Raw genomic sequence first — 23,418 nt, 5'->3', positions numbered from 1 at the left:
TTTGGACCTCAGTTGCTAGGAGAATGTATGTTTATTGTTTAGTCACTAAGTCATGTCCAACTCGGAGAAGGCAATGGCACCCCACTCCAGTACTCTTGCCTGGAAAATCCCATGGATGGAGGAGCCTGGTAGGCTACCGTCCATTGGGTCGCTAAGAGTCGGACACGACTGAGCAACTTCACTTTCACTTTTCCCTTTCATGCACTGGAGAAGGAAATGGCAACCCACTCTAGTATTCTTGCCTGGAGAATCCCAGGGATGGCAGAGCCTGGTAGGCTGCCGTCTATGGGGTCGCACAGAGTCGGACACGACTGCAGCGACTTAGCAGCAGCAGCAGCAGCATGTCTGACTCTGTGAACTGTAGCCCTCCAGGCACCTCTGTCCATGGAATTCTCCAGGCAAGGAAACTGGAGTGGGTTGCCATTTCTTTCTCCAATGTATGTTTATAGTTGTTACATATTACTGATGGAATGACCTTTTCATCATTATAGTTTCTCTATTATCTTTAGTAACATTTTTTGTTTTAAAATTTATTTCGTCTGATATTAGTAAAACTGTTCAAGTTCATTTTTGAGATACATTTCCACCCTTTTACTTTCAACCTACTTGTATCTTTGATCTAAATTGTATCTCCTGTACATAGTATATAGTTGGTTCTTTTCTTTCAATTTTTATTTTCCTTCATTTTTTAATTAAATAGAGTTAATTTACAATGTTAGTTTCAAGTGTAGCAAAGTGACGTGTGTGTGTGTGTGGGTGTGGGGGTGTGGGGGTGTGGGGGTGTGTGTGGGTGTGTGTGTTCTTTTTCGTAGTCCTTTCCATTGTAGGTTATTACAAGATACTGAGCATAGTTTCCTGTGCTATTTAGTAGGTCCTTATTGTTTACTTTATTTTATATATAGTAGTATGTATAGGTTAATCCCAAATTCCTAACTTATCCACTTCCCTCTCTTGCTATCCCCTCTGGCAACTGTAAGTTTGTTTTCTATGTTTGTGGATCTGTTTCTGTTTTGTATATAAGTTAATTTGTGTCATTATTTTTTAGATTCCACAAATAAGTGATATTAGATGAGATTTACCTTTCTCTGTCTGACTTATTTCATTTAGTATGATCATTTCTAGGTTCATCCATGTTGATGCAGATGGCATTATTTTATACTTTTTAATGGCTGAGTAATATCTTATTGTATGTCTGTACTACATCTTCTTTATCCATTCCTGTGTCAATGGGCACTTAGGTTGCTTCCATGTCTTGGCTACTGAAAATAGTGCTGCAATGAATATTGCCGGTGCATGTATCTTTTCAAGTTAGAGTTTTCTCTGGATATATGCCTGGGAGTGGAATTGTAGGATTATATTGTAGCTCTATTTTTAGTTTTTTAAAGGAACCTCCATACTGTTCTTCATAGTGACTGCACCAATTTATATTCCCTCAACAGTGTGGAAGGATTCCCTTTTGTCTACACCCTCTCCAGCATTTATTATTTGCAGATTTTTTAATGATGGCATTTCTGACCAGTGTAAGATGACACATCACTGTAGTTTTAGTTTACATTTTTCTAATAATTAGAAAAACTATGTTGAGCATCTTTTCATGTGCCTTTTGGCCATCTGTATGACCTGTGAACTTCTTTATAATATTTCTTACCAGTTTTGCTAGAAAATTGCTGAAATTATCTTATTTTTCCCTTCAATCTAAGAATGTATTTGTTTTTGCCTTTATTTTTGAAAGATAGTTTTACTTGATATGAGATTCTTAGTTGAGGAATTTTTTGCTTTCAGGATTTTGAATATGTCCTCCTACTACCTGGGCCTCCCTGGTGGCTCAGATGATAAAGAATCTGTCTGCACTTGAGAATATCAGGATTCAATTCCTGGGTTGGGAAGATCCCTGGAGAAAGAAATGGCAACCCACTCCAATATTTTTGCCTGGGAAATCCTATGGACAGAGGAGCATGGCAGGCTATTCCCCGGGGTCGCAAAGGACATGACTGAACACTTTCACTTTCCTGCTGCCTATCTGTCCTCTATTGTTCCTGATGAGCTGTCAGCTATGTTGTGTTAAAGTTCTCTTCTGGGTACTAAGTGAAGTGAAAGTCACTCAGTCATGTCCGACTCTTTGCAACTCCATGGACTAAACAGTCCGTGGAATTCTCCAGGCCAGAATACTGGAGTGGGTAGCCATTCCCTTCTCCAAGGGATGTTCTCAACCCAAGGATTGAACCCAGGCCTCCCACGTTATAGGCGGATTCTTTACTGTCTGCATAATAAGTTGTTTTATTCTTACTGCTTACCAGTCTTTCTCTTTATCTCTAGAGTTTTAACATTTTATTGTGATGTGACTGAATGTAAATCTCTGTGTTTAGGATAAAATAGGATGCTTGGAGTTGATAGTGCTTCTTGGATGTGTAGAATATTTCATTTTGTTCTTTTTAAATTTGAGAAATTAAAAAAAATGAGGGACATTATTTCTTTGAGCATTTTTTTTGTCCCTTTTCTCCTTTTCTGATATTCTCATTATATATATGGTTATTTTCTTAATGGTGACCCAAATCTGTCTGAGACCTCACTTTTTCTTTTTTCTTTACCTTTGTTATTCAGGATGTATAATCTCTACTGATCTAGTTTTCAGTTTGATAACTCTTCCTTTGATCAGCTCATATTTACTGTTGATCCCCTCTAATGAGTTTTTCATTTTATCAAACTTTTTAACTCCAGGACTTTCATTTGATCTCTTTTATAATTTATATTGGTTTTTTTTTTTCTGTATTCAGTGAGATTGTTATCATTCCTTAAACTCCTTAGGTGTGGTCTATTTTAATTTTGAAGATATTTATGATGACTGCTTTGAAGTGATCATCTGCTAAGTCTACCACCTGGGCCTCTTCAAGGCAATTTCTATTGCCTGCTTTTATTCCTGTGTATGGATCCCAGTTCCCTGTGTCTTTCCATGTCTTATAATTTTTGATTGAAAGCTAGACATTTGAAATAATATAGTGTAGCAACTCTGAATACTGTACTCCACCCCATCCCCTAGAGCCTTGATCTTGTTATTGCTTGTTTGGTGATTTGTTTAGCAACTTCGCTGAATTAAGTCTTTGCAGTTTATTTCCCTTCCCAGTGGTCAAAAAGCTCTCATATCCCTGCTTAATTTTTTAAAAAATCTTTTAGCCTAGATACCTAAGGATTGCTCCTACTTCAACATAAACCACTTATTTGTCAAAAATTGTGCATAAATCTACTTGGCCAGTTAGATTTTTTCCTTTTGCCATTGAATGTGTGTAGGTATGGAGGCTGCTATAAAGATTCAAGTTTACATTTTTGCCGCCACATTCAACCAGGAACTAGTACCTTGGATTTTTTCTCTCCAATTACTCTTGAAAGGACATGGCCTTTTGCAGGCATGCAGTCTTCCAGACATTCAAGGGTGGAAATGATTTTCCTAGAAGCTGCCTCTGGGTCTTCACAAATTATTGTTCATTCAGTATTTGATCAGAGGTTATGTTTATACCACTAGTTCCTGTGAGATTTTTGCCTGGGATCTGTTTTCACTTACTGTGAACATTATATCAAGTTACTTAACCTTTTTAAGCCTCCTATATTTTTCGCTTTTGCTTTTTTAACATGTAAAATGAGAGCAATAACAACTATTTCAATCAAATATTGGTATTAGATAAAATAATTTATACAAGTGCCTTGTTGTTCAGTCACTAAGCCATGTCAGACTCTTTGAGACTCCATGGACTGCAACATGCCAGGCTTCCCTGTCCTCCACTATCTCCCAGGGTTTGCTCAAGTTCATGTCCATTGAGTTGGTGATGCCATCCAACAATCTCATCCTCTGTCACCCTCTAAACAAGTGTCTGGTACACTGTTTTTTACAGAATAAAATAAAGGTTGCAAATTATTTTTATTTTTATTATTATTAGGTATTATCAATGCTAATATTAAGAATAATAAATCCTTTAGGTAGTAAATCATATAAATATCCCAACTCTATCAATTAGGATGCTTTGGTTCAAATAACAGAAGAATCAGCTCAAAAGTTTCTTTCTTACAAGAAATCTAGAGGGAGGGGAATTTCAGGGTTGGTTGAGTTAATGGCCCAGAGGTGTCATCAGGAGCCAGATTTATGCAGTATTTTAGTTCTTCAATCCTGAGAGTTTTCCTTGTTGTCTTAGGTTGATTCTTTTCAAGGCATAAGATGGCAATTACAGTTCCAAGTGTCACATGCAAGTTGCAATGTCCACAGGCTGAAAAGAAACTGAGTCTGTCTTTCATTCCCTTTTAAGGACAAAAACAGCTCTCCCTAAGTTGAAAAGCTTCCCCTCAGCTCTCATAAACCAGAGTTGTGGCACACATCCATTATTAATACATCACTGATAAAAGGGTTTGGATTACCACCACAGGTTTACAAAGATTAATGAAGATTTACCCCTCTTCCCCAGCTTGTAGAGAGGATTAATATTTCTGAAAGCAGGTTGTATTCTAGTACCTGAATATAATTGGGTTTCTGTGGGCAAGCGAGAAGAGGAGAAAGGATTTTAGTAGATAATAACATCTATTACATCTGTGCTAGGGATTAGGGGTCTTAGAGATCAATAAGATATTTTATTTTCAAGAAAATTATATTTATTAATAATACTATGAAAAAAATAGTATCATGACTATTTTGCCCATGATAACTGATACATTACCCTGTCAATGTCTTTAATGTCATGGATTTAAAAGAAAATGAGACATTAACTAAACTTGTTGACTCTCAGACAAACTCATTTCATTTCCTTCATTCTGACCAAGACATTCTGTTTAGTCAGCATTGCAGATACAATTAATCAAATTGGCTAAAAACAAAAAAGGGAAATTTGAAAGCTATCCCTCAGTGATGGGAAAGTGTCACTAATACCTAGAAAAGTTAGTTTATTTTATCTGTAAAGAAACTCATTCATGTTGATTTGCAGACTCATCAATTGCTATTCTAGACTGTTTTGAAGAAATCACTCAGGGTCTGTCTAATGGCTCAGGCCTTCCAAGTTTCTACCCACAGAGTAACACATTGTGTCAGGTAGACATCTGAAAGTTTTGCAGAAAAGAATAATAGAGATTTAGTTCTGTTTTGAATGAACACCTAAGAAAGTCCGTTCTTCACTATAGTTTGGGGTAGAGAATACAGTTGAATGTGGTTTTTAATTTTAGTGTCTTATACTGGTAGTGGGTTAGAGAGAGAAGTGCCAGTGTCTAGATTTATGAAGCATGTATTATTTGTCCAAAATTTCTTTGTTTATTCATTCCACAAATTACACAGCTGAGTAGCTAATATATGCTCTACATTTTGGTAGGAAATGAGGAACCCCACAAAATAAAAAAACTTCAAGGACTTTAATATGAGCATATTGTTATAATACAAAGAAGCAAGTGGTAAGACAGTTCCTGCTATAGAACTTATGCAGAAGGAAAACAATGTTTATTTTATTGCAACAAGAACAGTATTTTATTGCAACAATAACAATTTTATTACAATAAGAGATGCAACAAAGAAAGGTAAAGACAGATATGAACATAATAATGATACATGGCACATATACATAGATACATTCATCAATTATTTATTGGGTCTTTGCTATATATAAGACACTATGTTAAACAGATACAAAGAAAAAGAAAACATTTCTGCATTCAGAAAATTTACAAGATCACGAGAAAGATAATCTGCATACTTAAAGTACTAAAAACTAAGAAGGAAAAATTAATAATTTTTAATAAAATAGTAAATGCACACATAGGGGTTATTATGTGCCAGGAGTTACCCTAAGCATTTTAAATATTACTACTGACTCATTTAAACTTCACAGTATGTACTATTCTTCCATATCGCAGAGGAGGAAACTGAGGCACAGAAATAATTTGCCCAAGGTTGCATAGCTAGAAAGTGGGGGAATCGAGACTACAAGCCAGGCAATATGGTTCTAGAATCTATGCTGTACATGGTGCTTCATAATTACATGCAGTAACTTCACAGACTTCATATATAGGAAGGACAAGGTATACAATTTGAAATTTTAAGGAAGATATGAAGAAAACACTTGGAGTCTCCAGATAAATGAGATATTGTTTCTAGTTCAAACGATAAAATATGCCATTCTGGAAAAGAAAGCATTTGGAAGATGTGGAGGATTTAGGCATGAAGGATAAGTCAGGTACAACCTGGGAAGGTATGAGGTATTATAGGGAATGAAGGCTTTTTCAGCGTAGTTTGGAATATAGTTGGTTATAGGAGATTAACCAAAGGTTAAAGTGGAAAGAATCCTAAACTGTTAGGACTGGTGGTGCCTTTGTTGTTGTTCAGTCCCTAAGTCATGTCCGACTCTTCACAACCCCATGGGCTGCAGCATGCAGCAGCCCTGTCCTTCACTCTCTCCCAAAGTTGGCTCAAAGTCATGTCCATTGAATCAGTGATGCCATCCAACCATCTCTTTCTCTGTTGCCCCTTTCTCCTCCTGCCCTCAATCTTTCCCAGCATTAGGGTCTTTTCTAATGAGTCAGCTCTTCGCATCAGGTGGCCAAAGTATTGGAGTTCAGCTTAAGCGTCAGTTCTTCCAATGAATATTCAGGGTTAATTTCCTTTCCATCAATTAGTCTAGTTCATTCATTTACTGACAAAGAAAGTGAAACCCAGAGAGAGAGAGAGAATGACTGGAGCATCATCCCAGTGGGACTATGACTGGCAGAGCCAGGATCAGATGTCTGTTCTGTGTTATAGGCCAGAAGTTTTCATAGTCCACCAACTTATAGGATTAGATCAAGGAGAAACTTTATATGTAAGTAACAGTAAACTACTAAAGGGTTTTGAGTAGGGAACGAAGACCTGAATTTGAATTCCACATCCTTAACCTGCCAGTTGTGTGATTTGGGAGGATTTTACTTAATTGCTTTAAATTCAGTAGGTTCATCTGTAAAATGGGGATAATAAAATGTCTTTGTCATGGGTCGCTTTGAGAAGTCGATGAGGTGCCGTACACATAATAATTGTTGCTGTTGTTTAGTTGCTAAGTCGTGTCTGACTCTTTGCAACCACATGGACTGTAGCCCACAAGGCTTGCCAGTCCATGTGATTTCCCAGGAGGGAAAGGTTGCCATTTCCTTCTCCAGGGGACTTTTCAGCCCAGGGATCAAACACGTGTCTCCTGCATTGGCAGGTGAGTTCTTTACCACTGAGCCACCAGAAAAGCCCACACAAAGTAACAGTAGTTGCTAAATAAATAAATAAAATCCCCACCCTCCGCCTCTTTCTATTTTTCTTTCTTCTTTTTTTTATTCTTGTTTTGTTTTCTTAAACTTCTCTTTCCCTCCCCCCTCTTCTTTTTCTCTCTCTATCAGTTAGAAAGGTGGGGAAAGGCAGACACTGACCAGCCCCATGCCCACCTGCAGTGTGCTCCTATCTAGGATCTGTACCTCCTGGCCTGAAGGTTGCCTTGGAAGCATGCTATGCCCAAGCTCATGACAGATCAGAAGTGCCAGAATGCCCATAACCCTCCTCCCCACCTCCAGACCCCACCCCGGCCCCCACCAGAGAAGCCCTAAAGCAACGGCTGCAGGAATCTGGCTGAAGAAATTCATCAGCTTCTTCCTTGACACACAGATAAGATTCCTCTGAGATACAGGTTCCATATCATCTCTCAGGATTTCCCCACAGAACTGATCTCAGTGCTTTCTGGGATAGCACACCCTTCATTGGCTTCCTTCCTTTCCCTGACTCACTTCTTTTCTTTAGCTTTTTATTTGTATTGGGGCAGAGCCGATTAACAAACAATGTTGTGATAGTTTCAGGTGAACAGTGAAGGAACTCAGCCATACATATATATGTATCCATTCTCTCCCAAACTCCCCTCCCATCCAGGCTGTCACATAACATTGAGCAGAGTTCAATGTGCTATACAGTAGGTCTTCATGGGTTATCTGTTTTAAATATAGCCGTGTGTACATGTCCATCCCAAACTCCCTAACTGTCCCTTCACCTCAACCTTCCCCCCACCCCTGGCAACCATAAGCCCATTCTCAAAGTCTATGAGTGTTTCTCTTTTGTAAGTAAGTTCATTTGTATCATTTCCTTTTAGATCCCACATATAGGGGATGTCTTATGATATTTCACCTCTTCTGACTTACTTTACTCAGTATGACATTCTCTAAGTTCTTCCATGTTGCTGCAAATGGCGTTGTTTCATTCTTTTTAATGGCTATCCTGACTCACTTCTTCATTCCCCTTTCAACCTTTCAAATAAACTACCGCCGATGACTATCTGAATGCTTTGGGGGGATTCCACACCAAGATGGGATGGGATCTTAAATGATGTCCCAGAACAGGGAGAAATGGGAATAAAAGCATAGATTTCCCCTAGTCCAAGGGAAGAAAAAGGACATTCGTTAGCGTTAGAACCGGCAGTTTACTGACAGCCAAGCTAGCTCTGTTACCTATGTTATCCTGCCCTCTCATCATTTCTTAACATTCCAGACCTGAACAACATAATCTCAGAAGTCTCATTATAATGTCTACTGGGAAATCCTGAATGGCCCAGCATTTGGGTTGACCTTTCTTTCCCAAGGCTGATACTCTCTTTGGCTTTTTGATAGTAGAACGAGGAGGAGGAAGCCACTAGTGCTAACATGCGCTGTGATTCTGGGAACAAGGGTATTCCCAATACACAGACACCAATAACTGTCATTTTCAGAATTACTGTAGTGGTGCTGGTGATGAAGGCAGCCCAGAGAAGTTGCCTGCTTATCTAGATGACAGTGAGTTTTCTGGAACTGTGGAGATAGGTCTGGGCCAGGAGGAGACTTTTCCCTGATAGTGCATGAGATTTGCCCACAAAAGCAGATAACTCTTACAGCCTATCCCTACCCTTGTACTGAGAAGAGTGCTGCCTTGAGCAGGGCAAGGCTGTGTCTCCAGTTCCACATATCCATCTAATAAATAATCCTTCTTTGTGCTACAAGGCAGAATTCAGGAGAGTCTGTTGTGCACAAGAAGGAGGAATATCTTTAGCAGACACCCATGAAAATATCTTTTAAAAGTCTAGAGCACTAGGAGAATGAAACCAATTGGTGCCCAAAATGGCCTTTTAACATTCCAGGGAAACAAAGACCTTCAAGTTTCGGGGATTATCATGACTAGACTTTTGAGGGGGCAAAAAAGTGTTAGTTGCTCAGTTGTGTCTGACTCTTTGTGACCCCCATGGACTGTAGCCCACCAGGCTCCTCTATCCATAAAGATTATTGCTAATATGGCCTCTGTGTCTAGATGACAATGAAGTCTTTTTCATGCAGTAAATACCTAGATTACACAAATAATGTGAGAAATAGTTTTCTAACACATTGAGGTTTATAATATGACCTGTGTTTAAAATTTTAAATGTAGGTATAAATATGGGCAAATTGAAGGTAGGTGATTTTCTGAAAATCAGTTGGTTGAGAACAGTTGTTAAAATCAACTTGTTGTTGTGGTTCAGTTGCTAAGTCATGCCCGACTCTTTGCAACCCCATGGACTGCAGCACGTCTGGCCTCCCTGCCCCTCACCATCTCCTGAAGTTCACTTAAGTTCATGTCCATTGAATCGGTGATGCCATCCAACCATCTCATCCTCTGTCACCCTCTTCTTTTGCCTTCAATCTTCTGAAGAGTCAGCTCTTCACATCAGGTGGCCAAAGTATTAGAGATTCAGCTTCAGCATCAGTCCTTCAGATGAATATTCAGTTTGATTTCCCTTAGGATTGACTAGTTTAATCTCCTTGCTGTCCAAGTGACTCTCAAGAGTCTTCTCCAGCACCACAATTCAAAAGCATCAATTCTTTGACACTCAGCCTTCTTTATGGTTCAACTCTGACATCCATACATGACTACTGGAAAGACCCTAGCTTTTACTAGACAGACCTTTGTTGGCAAAGTGATGTCTTTGCTTTTTAACACACTATCTATGTTTGCCATAGCCTTTCTTCCAAGAAGCAAGAGTCTTCTAATTTCATGGCTGCAGTCACCATCCACAGTGATTTTAGAGCCCAAGAAGAGGAGAAAATCTGTCACTGCTTCCACTTTTACCCCCTCTCTATTTGCCGTGAAGTGATGGGACCAGATGCCATGATCTTAGTTTTTTTTTTAATATTGAGTTTTAAGCCAGCATTTACATTTTCCTCCTTCACCCTCATCAAGAGGCTATTTAGTTTCTCTTCACTTTCTGCCATTAGAGTGGTATCATCTGCATATCTGAGGTTGTTCATATTTCTCCCAGCAATCTTGATTCTAGCTTGTAACTCATCCAGCCCAGCATTTAAAATTAGGATATTGGTCAAAAATTGATATTTCCAATCTTGGTAACTTTTCATTCAGTGATGCTTACCACTTCATTATAAAAATCATTTGTTCACAAATGGGGATACCACTCATCATGTATTGTTTATTAGGGTGAATAGTACAATAATGTCTATAATTATTGGAAAATTAAATCAATAAAATGGGCTTCCCAGGTAGCTCAGTGGTAAAGAATCTGCTTGCTAATGCAGGAAAATCCAGTTCAATCCCTGGGTCAGGAAGATCTCCGGGATGAGGAAATGGCAGTGCACCCCAATATTTTTGCCTGGGAACTTCCATGGACCTAGCAGGCTGTAGTTCGTAGGGCCACAAAGAGTTGGACATAACTGAGCACACATGCATGTAAATCAATAGAAATGATCTATAAAGTATTTCCAATATCTGTATTTCTTATTCCATTATTTAAACAACATTCTAAACCATAGTACTCTTTCTCAAAATACTTGACAAAAAGAAAAGAAAATCAAACATTCACTTGTTCATTTTGAAAGTTTAATTTCCTTTATAGAGAATTGTCACGGTTCCTTATGTTACAAAAAGTCAGGAAAATGTAGTTAAATATCACTGAATGTGGACAAAATAGCTTTTTAAATGTGTTTTTGAAATATTTCAATTACTGTAGGTTGCTTAAATGTTAATTGTATGTGAGCAAGTGGTTAGACATTTTAAATATTTATCAATTTATTTTGGGTACTTTATTTAGACAGAGAATTATTATTTTATAATTCCTGAAAATATTAGCCAATTAATTTAAGATAATTTTATGAGATTTGAAAAATAAATAAAAATACTAAAATATATACTATCATTCATAAACAAGTATAAGAATAATGATTCTCTAAATACTTTCTGAAGAAATGACTTGAAATTAACTGTAGCCTCAAAAATTGAAAAACAGTCTCATGATATGCAGAAATCACATATTTGTTAAGGCAGTGACTGGAAATGTTTTTGTTTTCAACTAATTTGTGATTTTAACCAATTTGTTTTAGTACAAATCTTTTGGAGAAGTTTTAGTCATAAAGTCTATACAGGGCAGTCACTCATTTTACCAGACATTGATACAAGATCAAGTGACTTTCATGTATTTATGATTTCCAGAATGATTAGTGAAATGTAGAAATAAAGACTTTGGAGGTGATGATGGGAGTCTTAATTCCCTTGTCTGATATGTTATGCTTCTGGATGTCCCTGTATCATGTGATTACTTGGTTGTTGGGCAAAGAGGACATCCATGTATGGAGAGATGTTCCTTGAAGAGAGGTCTTCATCACAATTTCCTGCAGTGGTCCAACCAGGCCTGAATGGGTGATGTGGAGGAAACTGTCTTACATGCTTTATATAATAGATTTTGATGCTGTGGTCTGCGGATTGTTTCCTGAAGGAGAATAGTAAGGTCAATCACAATTAAGCACTCAGGTGAACAAAATAGGGTCTGCACAAGCTGCAGAACAGATATGGGCGTGTCAAATGCTATCATATTATTTATATTCCAGATTCCCTTGGTGGAGACAGGTGTAAGGATATTGTTGCTCAATTGCTAAGTTATGTCTGAGTCTTTGCCACCCTATAGACTGTAGCATGCCAGACTACTCTGTCCTCCACTACCTCCTGGAGTTTGCTCATATTCACGTCCACTGAGTCAGTGATGCTATCTAACCATCTCATCCTTTGGCTCTCCCTTCTGCTTTTGCCTTCAATCTTTCCCAGCATCGAAGTCTTTTCCAATGAATCGGGCTCTTCACATCAGGTGGCCAAAGTTTTGAAGCTTCAGCTTCAGCAACAATCCTTCCAATGAATATTCAGGATGTAAGGATACTTAACTTGAGAAGTATGAGAGACAGAGGCAGAGAGAAAGAGAGTGAGACCTGAGAAATCTTTATAGACTATTATATTTAGTTCTCTGAGGCTCAATAACACCAAAACTAGGAAAGGACACTTGGGCAAATTCTGAGTCATAAAAAGACTTGTGGCTGTACATTTCATATTACTAAATTAGAGCCTATTAGAGGTTTTATGACTAGTTCTTGGCAAAAAGATCACAGAATGTCCTTTCATCTGCCAGTGCTAACTGAAAAGGCAGTAGATTTTTATAAGCAAAGGCAGTGGGCTGAGCATGTAAATTTCCTGAAGGGTACTTTTGACATTTGCAAGTAAAACTCTGTTAGAAGCCTAGATGTGTCCAGTGAAAAACAATCTGTGAGCTGTGAAACTGCAAAACAATTTTGTGGATCATTTGGTCAAGTCATTTCTTGATCCAGTCTCCATCAATAGTGCTATGATATTTACAAAATTACTCTATTGGGTGTTTTCTTTATTTTCTGTTCTTTGGATTGCTGATGAATTAAGATTTCTGTAAAATAAAACTTTTGGTAATAGGAATGTAATCATCATGGTTTCTATATTTACTACATTTTCTACTTAAAAAAAAAACTTACGAGGGTAATAAATGCTTGATGTTGTAGTCAAGCAAATACAAGTGAATAGAACACTGTCTCCTTTGCCAATCCTCTGCCAAATTTAACAGTATTATCAGTTTACTGTGCATCCTTCCATACCTTTCTTTATGTAAATAAAATGTATTACTTTGTAAAACTGATGTGACATTCTTCTAATCCCTGTATACACTCCTTTTGGCGGTATGACTTTGTGGCTCCTCTCATCAAGAAGTCAAGTCCATTTCTTCACCCTTGAATCTGGACTTGGCAGGAGTGAGTTCCCCTGATCACTGGGGCATGACTGACATGACACTGGGAGAGCAAAGGACAGAAAGCATTTGCCTTTGGGGATTTTCTGAGTACCACATGAGTTTTATCACATGTATAGTTATGCATAGAGCTCCTCCAAACTATGAAACAAGAATAGTACATACAGAAAGGATTTATGAAGAAAAAAGACAAAAAAAAAAAAAGAAGAAAAACTGGATTTCTGAAGTCTTTGCTTAATGAGGTGGGTGTTTTATCATGTTGTGTGATTTTAGGGAATTTATATGCAGTAAAATCTCTTAAATTTCTGTATCTCTTTGTGCAAATATATGCTTTACTTTTCAAACTGAAGTATAGTTGATTTACAAAGTTTTGTTAATTTCTGCTGTAGAGCAACATGATTCAGTTTTACACATATATACATTATTTTCTATATTCTTTTCCATTATGGTTTATCACCGGGTATTGAATATGGTTCCTGTGCTATACAGTAGGACCTTGTTGTTAATTCTATATGTAATAGTTTGCATCTCCTAACCCCAAATTCCCATTACATCCCTCCCCCCTCTTGGCAACCCCAAGTCTGTTCTCTGTGTCTGTGAGTCTGCTTCTGTTTTGTAGATAACTTCATTTTTGTCATATTTTATATTCCACATAGAAGTGATATCATATGATATTTGGCTTTCTCTTTCTGACTTGCTTTACTGAGTATGATAATCTCTAGTTGCATCCATGTTGTTGCAAATGGCATTATTTTATCCTTTTTTATGGCTGAGTAGTATTCCACTATAAACATGTACCAAATTATCTTTATCCATTCCTCTGTCAGTCAGTGGACATTTAGGTTATTTCCATGTCTTGGCTATTGTGAATAGTGTTGCTATGAATATAGGGGGGCATGTATCTTTTCAAATTATGGTTTTGTCTGAATAGATGTCCAGGAGTAGGATTGCTGGGTCACATGCAACTCTATTTTTAGTTTTTTGAGGAACTTCCATACTGTTTTCCATAGTGGCTACAGCAGCTTATATTCCCACCAATAGTGTAGGATGGTTCCCTTTTCTCCATACCCTCTCTACCATTTGTTATCTATAGACTTTTTACTCATGGCCATTCTTAGGGATGTGAGGTAGTACCTCATTGTAGTTTTGATTTGCATTTCCTTAATAATTAGCAATGTTGGGCATCTTTTCATATGCCTGTTGGTCATCTGTATGTATTCTTTGGAGGAATGTCTATTTAGCTCTTCTGCCCATTTTCAATTTGGTTTTCTGTTTTTTGCTGTTTAGCTGTTTGAGCTATTTGTATATTTTGGAAATGAAACCCTTGTCAGTCGCATCATTTGCAAAAGTTTTCTCCCATTTCAGTAGGTTGTCTTTTCATTTTGTTTTCCTTTGCTGTGAAGAATCTTACAAATCTGATTAGGTCTCATTTGTTTATTTTTGCTTTTATTTCTATTGCTTTGGGTGACTGACCTAAGAAAACATTGGTACAGTTTATGTCAGAGAATGTTTGCCTATGCTCTCTCCTATTATGTCTAATGTTTAAGTCTTTTGTGCTTTATCTTTTAAAAATTTGTTATGTTTTTACTTTTAAGAGGGTAAACATATGAGAATACATGACCCTCCTTTATTAAAAAAGATTTTAATCCCTTTAATCTAGCTGAAAAGACAAAGGCATTATAGCTGTCATCGCTCACCTTTCTATGTTCTATTCTCAGTTTCAGCCAGTGTATCTTCTCCTCCCAGGTTCCTGACATTCCCATATTTGCTCAGTCTTCCTGTTCTGTAGGGATAAAGTAGGAGAGTGCTCTACTAAGTTAATTTACACTACTGTGATATGAATTTATAGGATTATCTTTCTGATGTGAGTAACCTGAAGAGAGACTAATCAGAGTTTATTCCAAAAGCTTGAATTGATAATGGTGGAATTTTAGGCCAGAAATATCTGAAAGTTGAAAGTTTACACACAACCTCTTCCATCTCAACCAGCCTATCCCTAATACATTCTCAGAAATATACCTTCTCAGGAGCAGGTATTTACTGCTTTTCTTTACCTCAGGATTCAATTGGATATAACCAGAGATAGAATACTTTTCCATCTTATCAACAGAGGTGATACAAGAGTAGAAAGAATCATAGTAGGATAGTCATGATTAGAATCAGGATATTGATTACCAAATGTAGTCAAAAGATTTTTTCTCGTAAGTGGCAAGAGAGAGAAAAAACCATGTGACTCAGCTAAAACTATAAACTATACTAATCTCTTCATATACTGAATCTTCCCTGGTGACTTAGGTGGTAAAGAATCTGTCCGCAATGCAGGAGACCCGGGTTCCATCCTTGGGTCAGGAAGATCCCCTGGAGAATGGAATGGCTACCCACACCCTGATTCTTGCCTGGAGAATCCCATGGACAGAGGAGCCTGGAGAGCTACAGTCCATGGGATCTGCAAAGAAGTGGACATAATTGAGTGACTAACACTTTCACTGAAGCGTTAGGACTAATCAGGTCATTTTTTAAGATGTATGAAAAATTACAATAGTGTCAACTCCTTGTAATCTGTTGCTATCCTTTCTGGGAACTTATACCATCAACTTTCCTTTTCTATTTTTCTTCAACTTTTCCTTCTCTACATCTTTTTTCTACTACTATGCTTTTTCTCTCTGATCAGTGCTTTTAGTAACCTCTTTAATAATTCTTTCTTCACCCCCAAGTCATGAATATACATGGAATTAATTTTTATATGTTATGTGAAATAAGGATCATTTCACATTTTTCATACAGATGTTTACGTGCTCCGACGTCATTTATTGAAAACAATATATTAATACTTTTCCCTACTTGTTATGAATCTAATGTCCGTATAAGCATCTCTTAGTCTTGTAATTCTTCTCTGCCTTGTTAGCTTTCTGATACCATCAGGGAGATTTACTTGGAGGTTGTCATCAATGTTCTCAAATTAAATAGCTCTTTTTAAAATTTGCTACTTAAAAGAAATAGTCCCCAGTCTCTGCTGAAATTTTTGTTAGTACCTATTATCTCCCTGAAAATAACAAGCAGAATTATTCTAAAGTTGTGTTTGGCAACCATATTTAGAAGCATTATACGACTATTTCTGTATCTGTTGTTTCTGTTGGTTCTCACCTGTGTGACCTCGTCTCCCCACACATATGATTAATTTTTATTATCTGCTAGACTTTGACAAATTTCCTGTTTAAGGTCTGGGATGGTGTCGTCCTTCTCCAGAGAGGTTTGCTTCTGTCAGATTCCTGAGAAATTTGAAACCTGGCTTCACTGAAATCCAATATCAGGTGTTGATCTGATTTGAATCTGGGTTGGTTGCTCTATAAGGACCGTTCTGTCCCTATTTCATCCTTACTCCTAGAGCATCCCGCCCAATCAGAGAGTTTGTAGGAACCATGCCCTTGGTGAGCCCTGTGCTCTTTTCAGAGAAATGGCATTCCTCCACAACACCAACTTAAAAAAAGTAAACCTTAATGTGAAAATCCCAAATATAAAATAGATAAAAGCAACAGTGCTCTGGTTGAAACTAGACAGTAGGGCCTGGGACATGAAATTACATCTTCTTAATCTTACTGTGTCTCCTAAGGTGGTTCCCAAAGTACTTCCAATGAATTCACCTCTTTTAAATATCTTTTTAAAAACCATGGACTTTTAGGGGGAAGAAAAAAGCACTTTGATCTATTTTTATAAAGCTGGGTGTGGTTGGCTCAAGCAAAGGCCTAAGCCATGCATACAAGCCCCTTACGTGTAATTGGTTTTATTTACATCTGTAGTCACAGGCCACACCCTTAAACTCAGGCTTTTATGAATAAAATTTGAGCCAAAAGTAACAACAGACACTGAAGGTGCAGTTGGCTCAATACAAATCAGAAGAAGTCAAATGACTCTAAACCTCATGTCCTTTATAGATGGGCAGAATATTTCAGTTTTTATTTATTCATTTATGCAATACTTTTGAAGTACTTACAATGTTCTAGACTTTGAAGATATCATGATAAAAAAAAGTGTACAATGTGTTTCTGATCTTCTAGCCTTCTACTTAATTATGTATGAAGGCTTTTTTTTTGTATTATGCTTTAATGTTATGTGCAAACACCAGTGTCTCAGTAAGTCTATATTTTTATCTCTTCAGTAACACCTACACTTAAATTTCCCCTTTTTCCACTTTTTAAAAATCCAGATTCTTTATTTATTCACCTCTCTTATCAATGATACCACTTCCTTTGAAACCCCCTCGGACAGAAGCATTATCATAGTGTCTAGAATCTCGGACAGATTCTATCATAGTGCCTTCTTTGGGGCCTGGGAGACTATATCTGCTTTCTTTGCTCACTCACCAATTCCTCTTGACTGTGCCCTTAGTTCAAAAGCTTTTACTCCACTGAAAGCCATGCCATCTAATTGTACCACTCTTTTTACCATAAAATACATGCAACAGCAATTTCATGCATGATGTAATTTAAGTAATATATTATGACTTGCAACTGAGTTTTCCCCCTTTTATCACCACTTGTTATTGGCCCAACTCACGGTTAGGCTTTCCCTGGGGCTCAGCAGTAAAGAATCTACCTGCAATACATGAGACATGGAGACACGGGTTTGATCCTTGGGTGGTGAAGATCTCCTGGAGAAGGGAATGGCTACCCTCTCCAGCATTCTTGCCTGGAGAATTCCATGAATATGAAGAACCTGGCAGGCTATAGTCCATGTGGTCACAAAGAGTTGGACACAACTGAGCAACTAACACTCACTATAGTTGATTAATAATGTTGTGTTAACCTCAGATGTACAGCAAATTGATTCAGTTATACATGTATCTACTCTTTTTCTAATTCTTTCTCCATTGAAGTTATTATAGAATATTGAACAGAGTTTCCTGTGCTATACAGTAGGTTTTTGTTGGATATCTCTTTTAAATATAGCAGAATGTACCATGTCAATCCCCAAATCCCAATGTATTCCCTGTACTCCCCCCTGACCACCGGTATGAGTCTGTTTTGTAAATAAGTTCATTTGTATTATTTTAGTTCCTTTATTCTTTCCCAGCAGCTTCTGTTCCTATTCCCGTTAGAGACTACCCGGAAGTTTTCACTCTACACAAAGCCTCAGCAAATGACCCAGGTTCCTATTTCACTGAGAAAAGAAACACTATCAAGTAAAATGTTCTTGGTTCAAACCTAGATCTTCACCCACCTTTTTCTCTTACTGAAATGGAATAAAAATTTCTTCTGAATCACTAAGGTAATTCTTCTACATATATTTTTGATCCCATTTCCTCCTATATCCTTAGAGTTTTTCTTTTATCAGTAAGCTTCATTCTTTGCATATCCATTTCTTTCCCTCTCTTTACGTAAGTTCCAATTACTCAACCCACAAATATGCTTGTTATTTCCCCTTTCTGGAAAACTCTGTACCACCCAACTTTCTCCTTCTCTTCACCACCATTCTCTTTCCTACCCAGTTTATTAAAATAAGCCTTACTTGCCTCTTCTGCTCCTTTACCTTTCATACATTTTTACCCACTCAAATTTGACTTCTACCTCTTTTGATCCGACCTTCTCAAAGGTCACCACTGAAAAACCTTATTTCCCAAATCCAATGCCTTTTTTTGCTTTCCTCATTCTTTGAATCTGGTTATGGTATTTAACAATATTGACCACTTCTTCTTTCTTGAAAGTCTGTTCTCCTTCAGCTTTAAGATAGATTCTATTTCCTTTTATTCTCTTCCTGTCTCCTTGATCCACTCTCTCAACCTCCTCTTTCCACCTCTTAATTGTTGTTTATCAGAATTCCAACTTCTGTTCTCTTCTTGCTCTTCACTCTTTTTTGGAGTGTTTCCAAACCTTCTCTTTCCAGCTCTCCCCTATATGCCTTAGAGCAGCAGTCCCCAGCCTCCAGGATCTAATGCTTTATGATCGGAGGTAGAACTGAGATAATAATAATAGAAATAAAGTGTACAATAAATATAATGCACTTGAATCATCCTGAAACCATCTCCTACCCCGTCTCAGTCTATGGAAAAATTGGCTTCCACAAAACCAGTCCTTGGTGCCATAAAGGTTGGGGACCACTGCCTTAAATCCTGTTTTCCCTTAGCCTACCCTTCTTTTGAGTTACAGCTCCTCATTTCTAACTGCATACTAGAAATCTCTTTCCATTGTCTTATTCCTGCAGATATACCTCTAGTCTAACTAGAACTCTTCTAAACTCTCCTCCACTCTTACACTCCAATGAAACTTTAAAAGTCCTGTTTCTCACCTTACCCTCTTTCTCTGTTACTAATCCCCTCATTATCCCCATTATCTAAGTTGAAAACCCTGGAATCACCCCTACTCCTCTTCCTTCCTCATTCCATTAAGTCAATAGGTGAGATCCTCTCCATTTTGTCTTCAAAGCACTTTTTTTTTTTTTTTTTAAATCAGATGTGGCTCTCTACTTCCCCTTTGGACCCTCTTCATCAAGGCATCCCTGGCTCTTTCACTTACCTGTAGGTGGCCTTGATGAGTCCTGGCTCTCTTCACTCTAGAGCTCTCTTACTCCTTCCTACTCTCAAGTTGTATTTTTATACAATCTGACCCAAATAACACTCAATTACTGGGTTCTTCAAAGAATATAACTAAATAAAAAGTTATTCCCTTCCACTAATTAAGTGAGCTATTAATGTGCATGTGACATTTGCATATCAGACTCTGAAATTAGTGTAGGGTTCACTAAGGATGCTTTAGTGTCTACGAGAAGGACTTCCCTGGTAGCTCAGATGGTAAAGCATCTGCCTACAATGCGGGAGATCTGGGTTAAATTCCTGGGTCGGGAAGATCTCCTGGAGAAGGAAATGGCAACCCACTCCAGTATTCTTGCCTGGAAAATCCCATGGATGGAGGAGTCTGGTAGGCTGCAGTCCATGGGGTCACAAAGAGTCGGACACGACTGAGTGAATTCACTTTCACTTTCTTTCAGTGTCTACAAGATATAAAATGAGGATGCTTTAATATGAATCAGTGAAACTCTGAAGTCATATTTACTTCTTATTGTGACTATTTATCAGTACTCTCTTCCATCAGAGTTTTACCATTTATTAAAGGAGTGGGGGAAAGCAAGAGAACCCTGCCTACCACAAACTAGACAATCAAGAGCTAACTCTTTTGAACTGTTTAAAATTGTATCCTTGCTCAAGAAAGCCTTAGAAAGTAAAGTGTATGAATCAAAAAGATGAAACTTAGTTTTCCTATTTGTTAGAAGTTCTGATTGAACCACATTATTGAGAAGAAGGTGTAATACATAACCCAAAGGACTTGAGATTTTAAGCAGAGGCTAATTATATATCATTTGTGTCAATGACTGAAAGTTGACAGCTGTGATTCTAGTTTTTTGACTTTAACATAGTTTTCATAGATAAAGCAAAGCTCTGGTGGTGCTGAATTTTTCTAAAAGTCTACTTCTGATGTAAAACGACAACAACAACAACAACAACCCTGAATGCTTAACAACATGAATTAAGTATGGAATCAGAATAAAATTCAGTGCTCTGTTTTTTTTACTCTGAATTATCTATTCTCAGGTAACATCATTCTAAGCTATTGCATCAACTTCGATCACAATAAAATTAGGGCAAAGAAAATAATGAAAGGGTTTTATTTTGAATGAGATTTCATATCTAGACCTGGAACTATCAACTCAGTTATATCCGTTAATTGTGTGTGTGTGTGTATGTGTTATAAGGTATGTACATCTTCCCAGGTGGCTCTAGTGGTAAAGAATTTGCCAATGCAAGAGACATAGGCAGGAGACACAGGTTCAATACCTGGGTAGGGAAGATGCCCTGAAGGAAGAAATGGCAACCCACTCCAGTATTCTTGTCTGGAAAATCCCGTGGACAGAGGCGCCTCCCAGGCTACAGTCCATGGGGTCACAAAAAGTCTGACACAACTGAGTGCGCATATACCCACCCCCTCCCACACTCCCACATCTCAGATTCATGAATGTGGAAGTGATTTGAAATGAATTTTTAAATACAAATAAGTATTTTCACAATGCTTTGAAATTTTGAACTGGTCTTATAGGACTATAAAGTAAATAAATGATGTCTTCTCTAAACTATATGTTTGACATTCTTCAGCTTAGGAAAGAAGTAATTTCTGGACATTCCATACACTACCACCAGTATGTTGAGCTCAAAATCAGGTCACTTAGTTTCTCTTCTATTAAATGTCATGATGAAAATGTGGTGCAGCATTGACCTTACAAAAGGTTTAAATACTATTCCTGTGGTAAAATTAAATAAACCTCTCTTGTTTCAAATGGGTTTCAGAATATACATTAGCCAGTTTTAAGATCCAGTGACTAACACTTATTAATTTGCGTCTTCCAGTGACAATGTTAGTCATTGTGTCTTTGATTGTGTCAAGATATATAAAGCAGCTGTGAAATTTTTTAAAAACCATATGTGGCAATGTTTTCATACTGTGGCGATATAATATGTGAGACAAAGATTTCATAATTTCATATTTTGTATGATTCATCTAATTTTTCAGAAGACTGAACCCAGCCCAAAAGCAAATCATTTTCTACTATTTTAAGCTTTTTTTAAAATTAGATAATGGAGCCAAATTGGTTTTTTATCAATTATATTTGAGATGGCAGCCACTTTAGAAAATGACTGAATTATATGAGACAATTTCAATTTCATGTGATTCATTGAAGACAAAATTGTCTAAAGATATTTCACGCTCAAGTATTCTGACAGTATTATGATAATATATGAGTTTTAGAAATTAACACAAACTAAAAAATGCTGGTAAGGGCAGTAATATTTGAAATGGAATTGAAAACTGTCCTTTTATGAAAGTAATATATTGTACAAACGTATTTAATACATATGTTTGTCATAGGTTACCTCTTGGGGGGAGAGATTACTTTGGCTCAACTGTGACATTATGCTAGCCCTAGAAAGTAGCTTGAGCCAGAAAATATATAATGAGATAATACTTTTATGGGCTGATAACAACTATTTTAGTGAACCTTTAAGACTTAATTAAACTTCTGAAAATCTTTTCATATATTCCTAAGAAGTGAGAGTTAAAGATCGGCCAAAGTATATAACCCTCTTAATTAAAAAGAAATGTATTCTTTTGTGGCTGTTGTTAAACATAAATATTGTTTCTCTGCATGAAGTGCTTCAAGTTCACTGTTGAACTGCTTTTTTTGTGGTTTTCATAAGAACTCTTGAGGATCATTACTTTTCTTTCCCAATCCTTCAAGTTTGAATAATTTAATCTCCAGCTAGGGAAAATTTATTTATTAAAACTGAAATAGGGATTAAGAAATTTAGTCACAACCAATGAGTCTTTTGATGGTGAAAAATCTGAAGGGAAATTCACCATTAATTTTTAGACTAGTCGAGTCATAACTCTTATACCCATGGGAATTCCATTCTTGCCCTTAAGGACTTTTTACCCATCCGATAACATGTCTTCATTTAGCATTGGTAGTCTGGATTGTGTTCTTCTTAAATGCCAATCCAATTTTAGTCCATCTAAATGAGTGACTGGCTCTATATCCTTTTTGTTACCATAAAGAACATTTATTCCTTCTCTTTCTGAAATGCTGAGCAGATGATGAGTGAAGGGTCATTCAAAATCTTCATGAACTGGAAGCAGGTTTTTCTTTTTTCACATCCTTACTGTGCTCCACACTCAAAGTGATATTATCTGAGTCCTCAGGGTTTGAAAGCTGAAAGGCCAACCTAGTATTGGAGACCATCCCCGAGATACGTTGCTCAGGAAAGTGGAACAAAGGGAGATGGATTTCTGCTTCCTTGAATGGAATTGCTGCTCACAGTGTTTCTAACTAATGCAAAAACACTTGGAGTTGAAATTAAATGATGTTTTCATGGTTATTTATCTAAATGCTGAACTGCACAAACCTAAAATGTCAATCACCCAGGATGAAAAATTGATTGTTTATTATTTTGTATTTTACGGATTTTTGAAAAAATTATTTTTTAAATTGAGGTTTGTCTGGTGTAACAATATTGTACAATATTGTATTAGTTATAGGTATACAGTATAGTGATTCACAATTTTTAAAGGTTATACTCCATTTATAGTTATTATTAGCTATATTCCTTTAGGGATGCTTTAAATCAAGGAATTTGGAATTCTTTTTTTTAATTTATTTATTTTAATTGGAGGCTAATTACTTTATAATATTGTAGTGGTTTTGCCATACATTGACATGTATCTGCCACGGGTGTACATGTGTTCCCCATCTTAAACCCCCCTCCCTCCCCATCCCATCCTTCTGGGTCATTCTTAAAGAACACCAA

Source organism: Giraffa tippelskirchi, chromosome 5 (assembly GCF_054371585.1).
Source record: "Giraffa tippelskirchi isolate mGirTip1 chromosome 5, T2T-mGirTip1v1.2.pri, whole genome shotgun sequence".
Classification (NCBI taxonomy): Eukaryota; Metazoa; Chordata; class Mammalia; order Artiodactyla; family Giraffidae; genus Giraffa; species Giraffa tippelskirchi.
The sequence above is the reverse complement of the archived record's forward strand: the minus strand, read 5'-3'. Positions refer to the sequence as shown.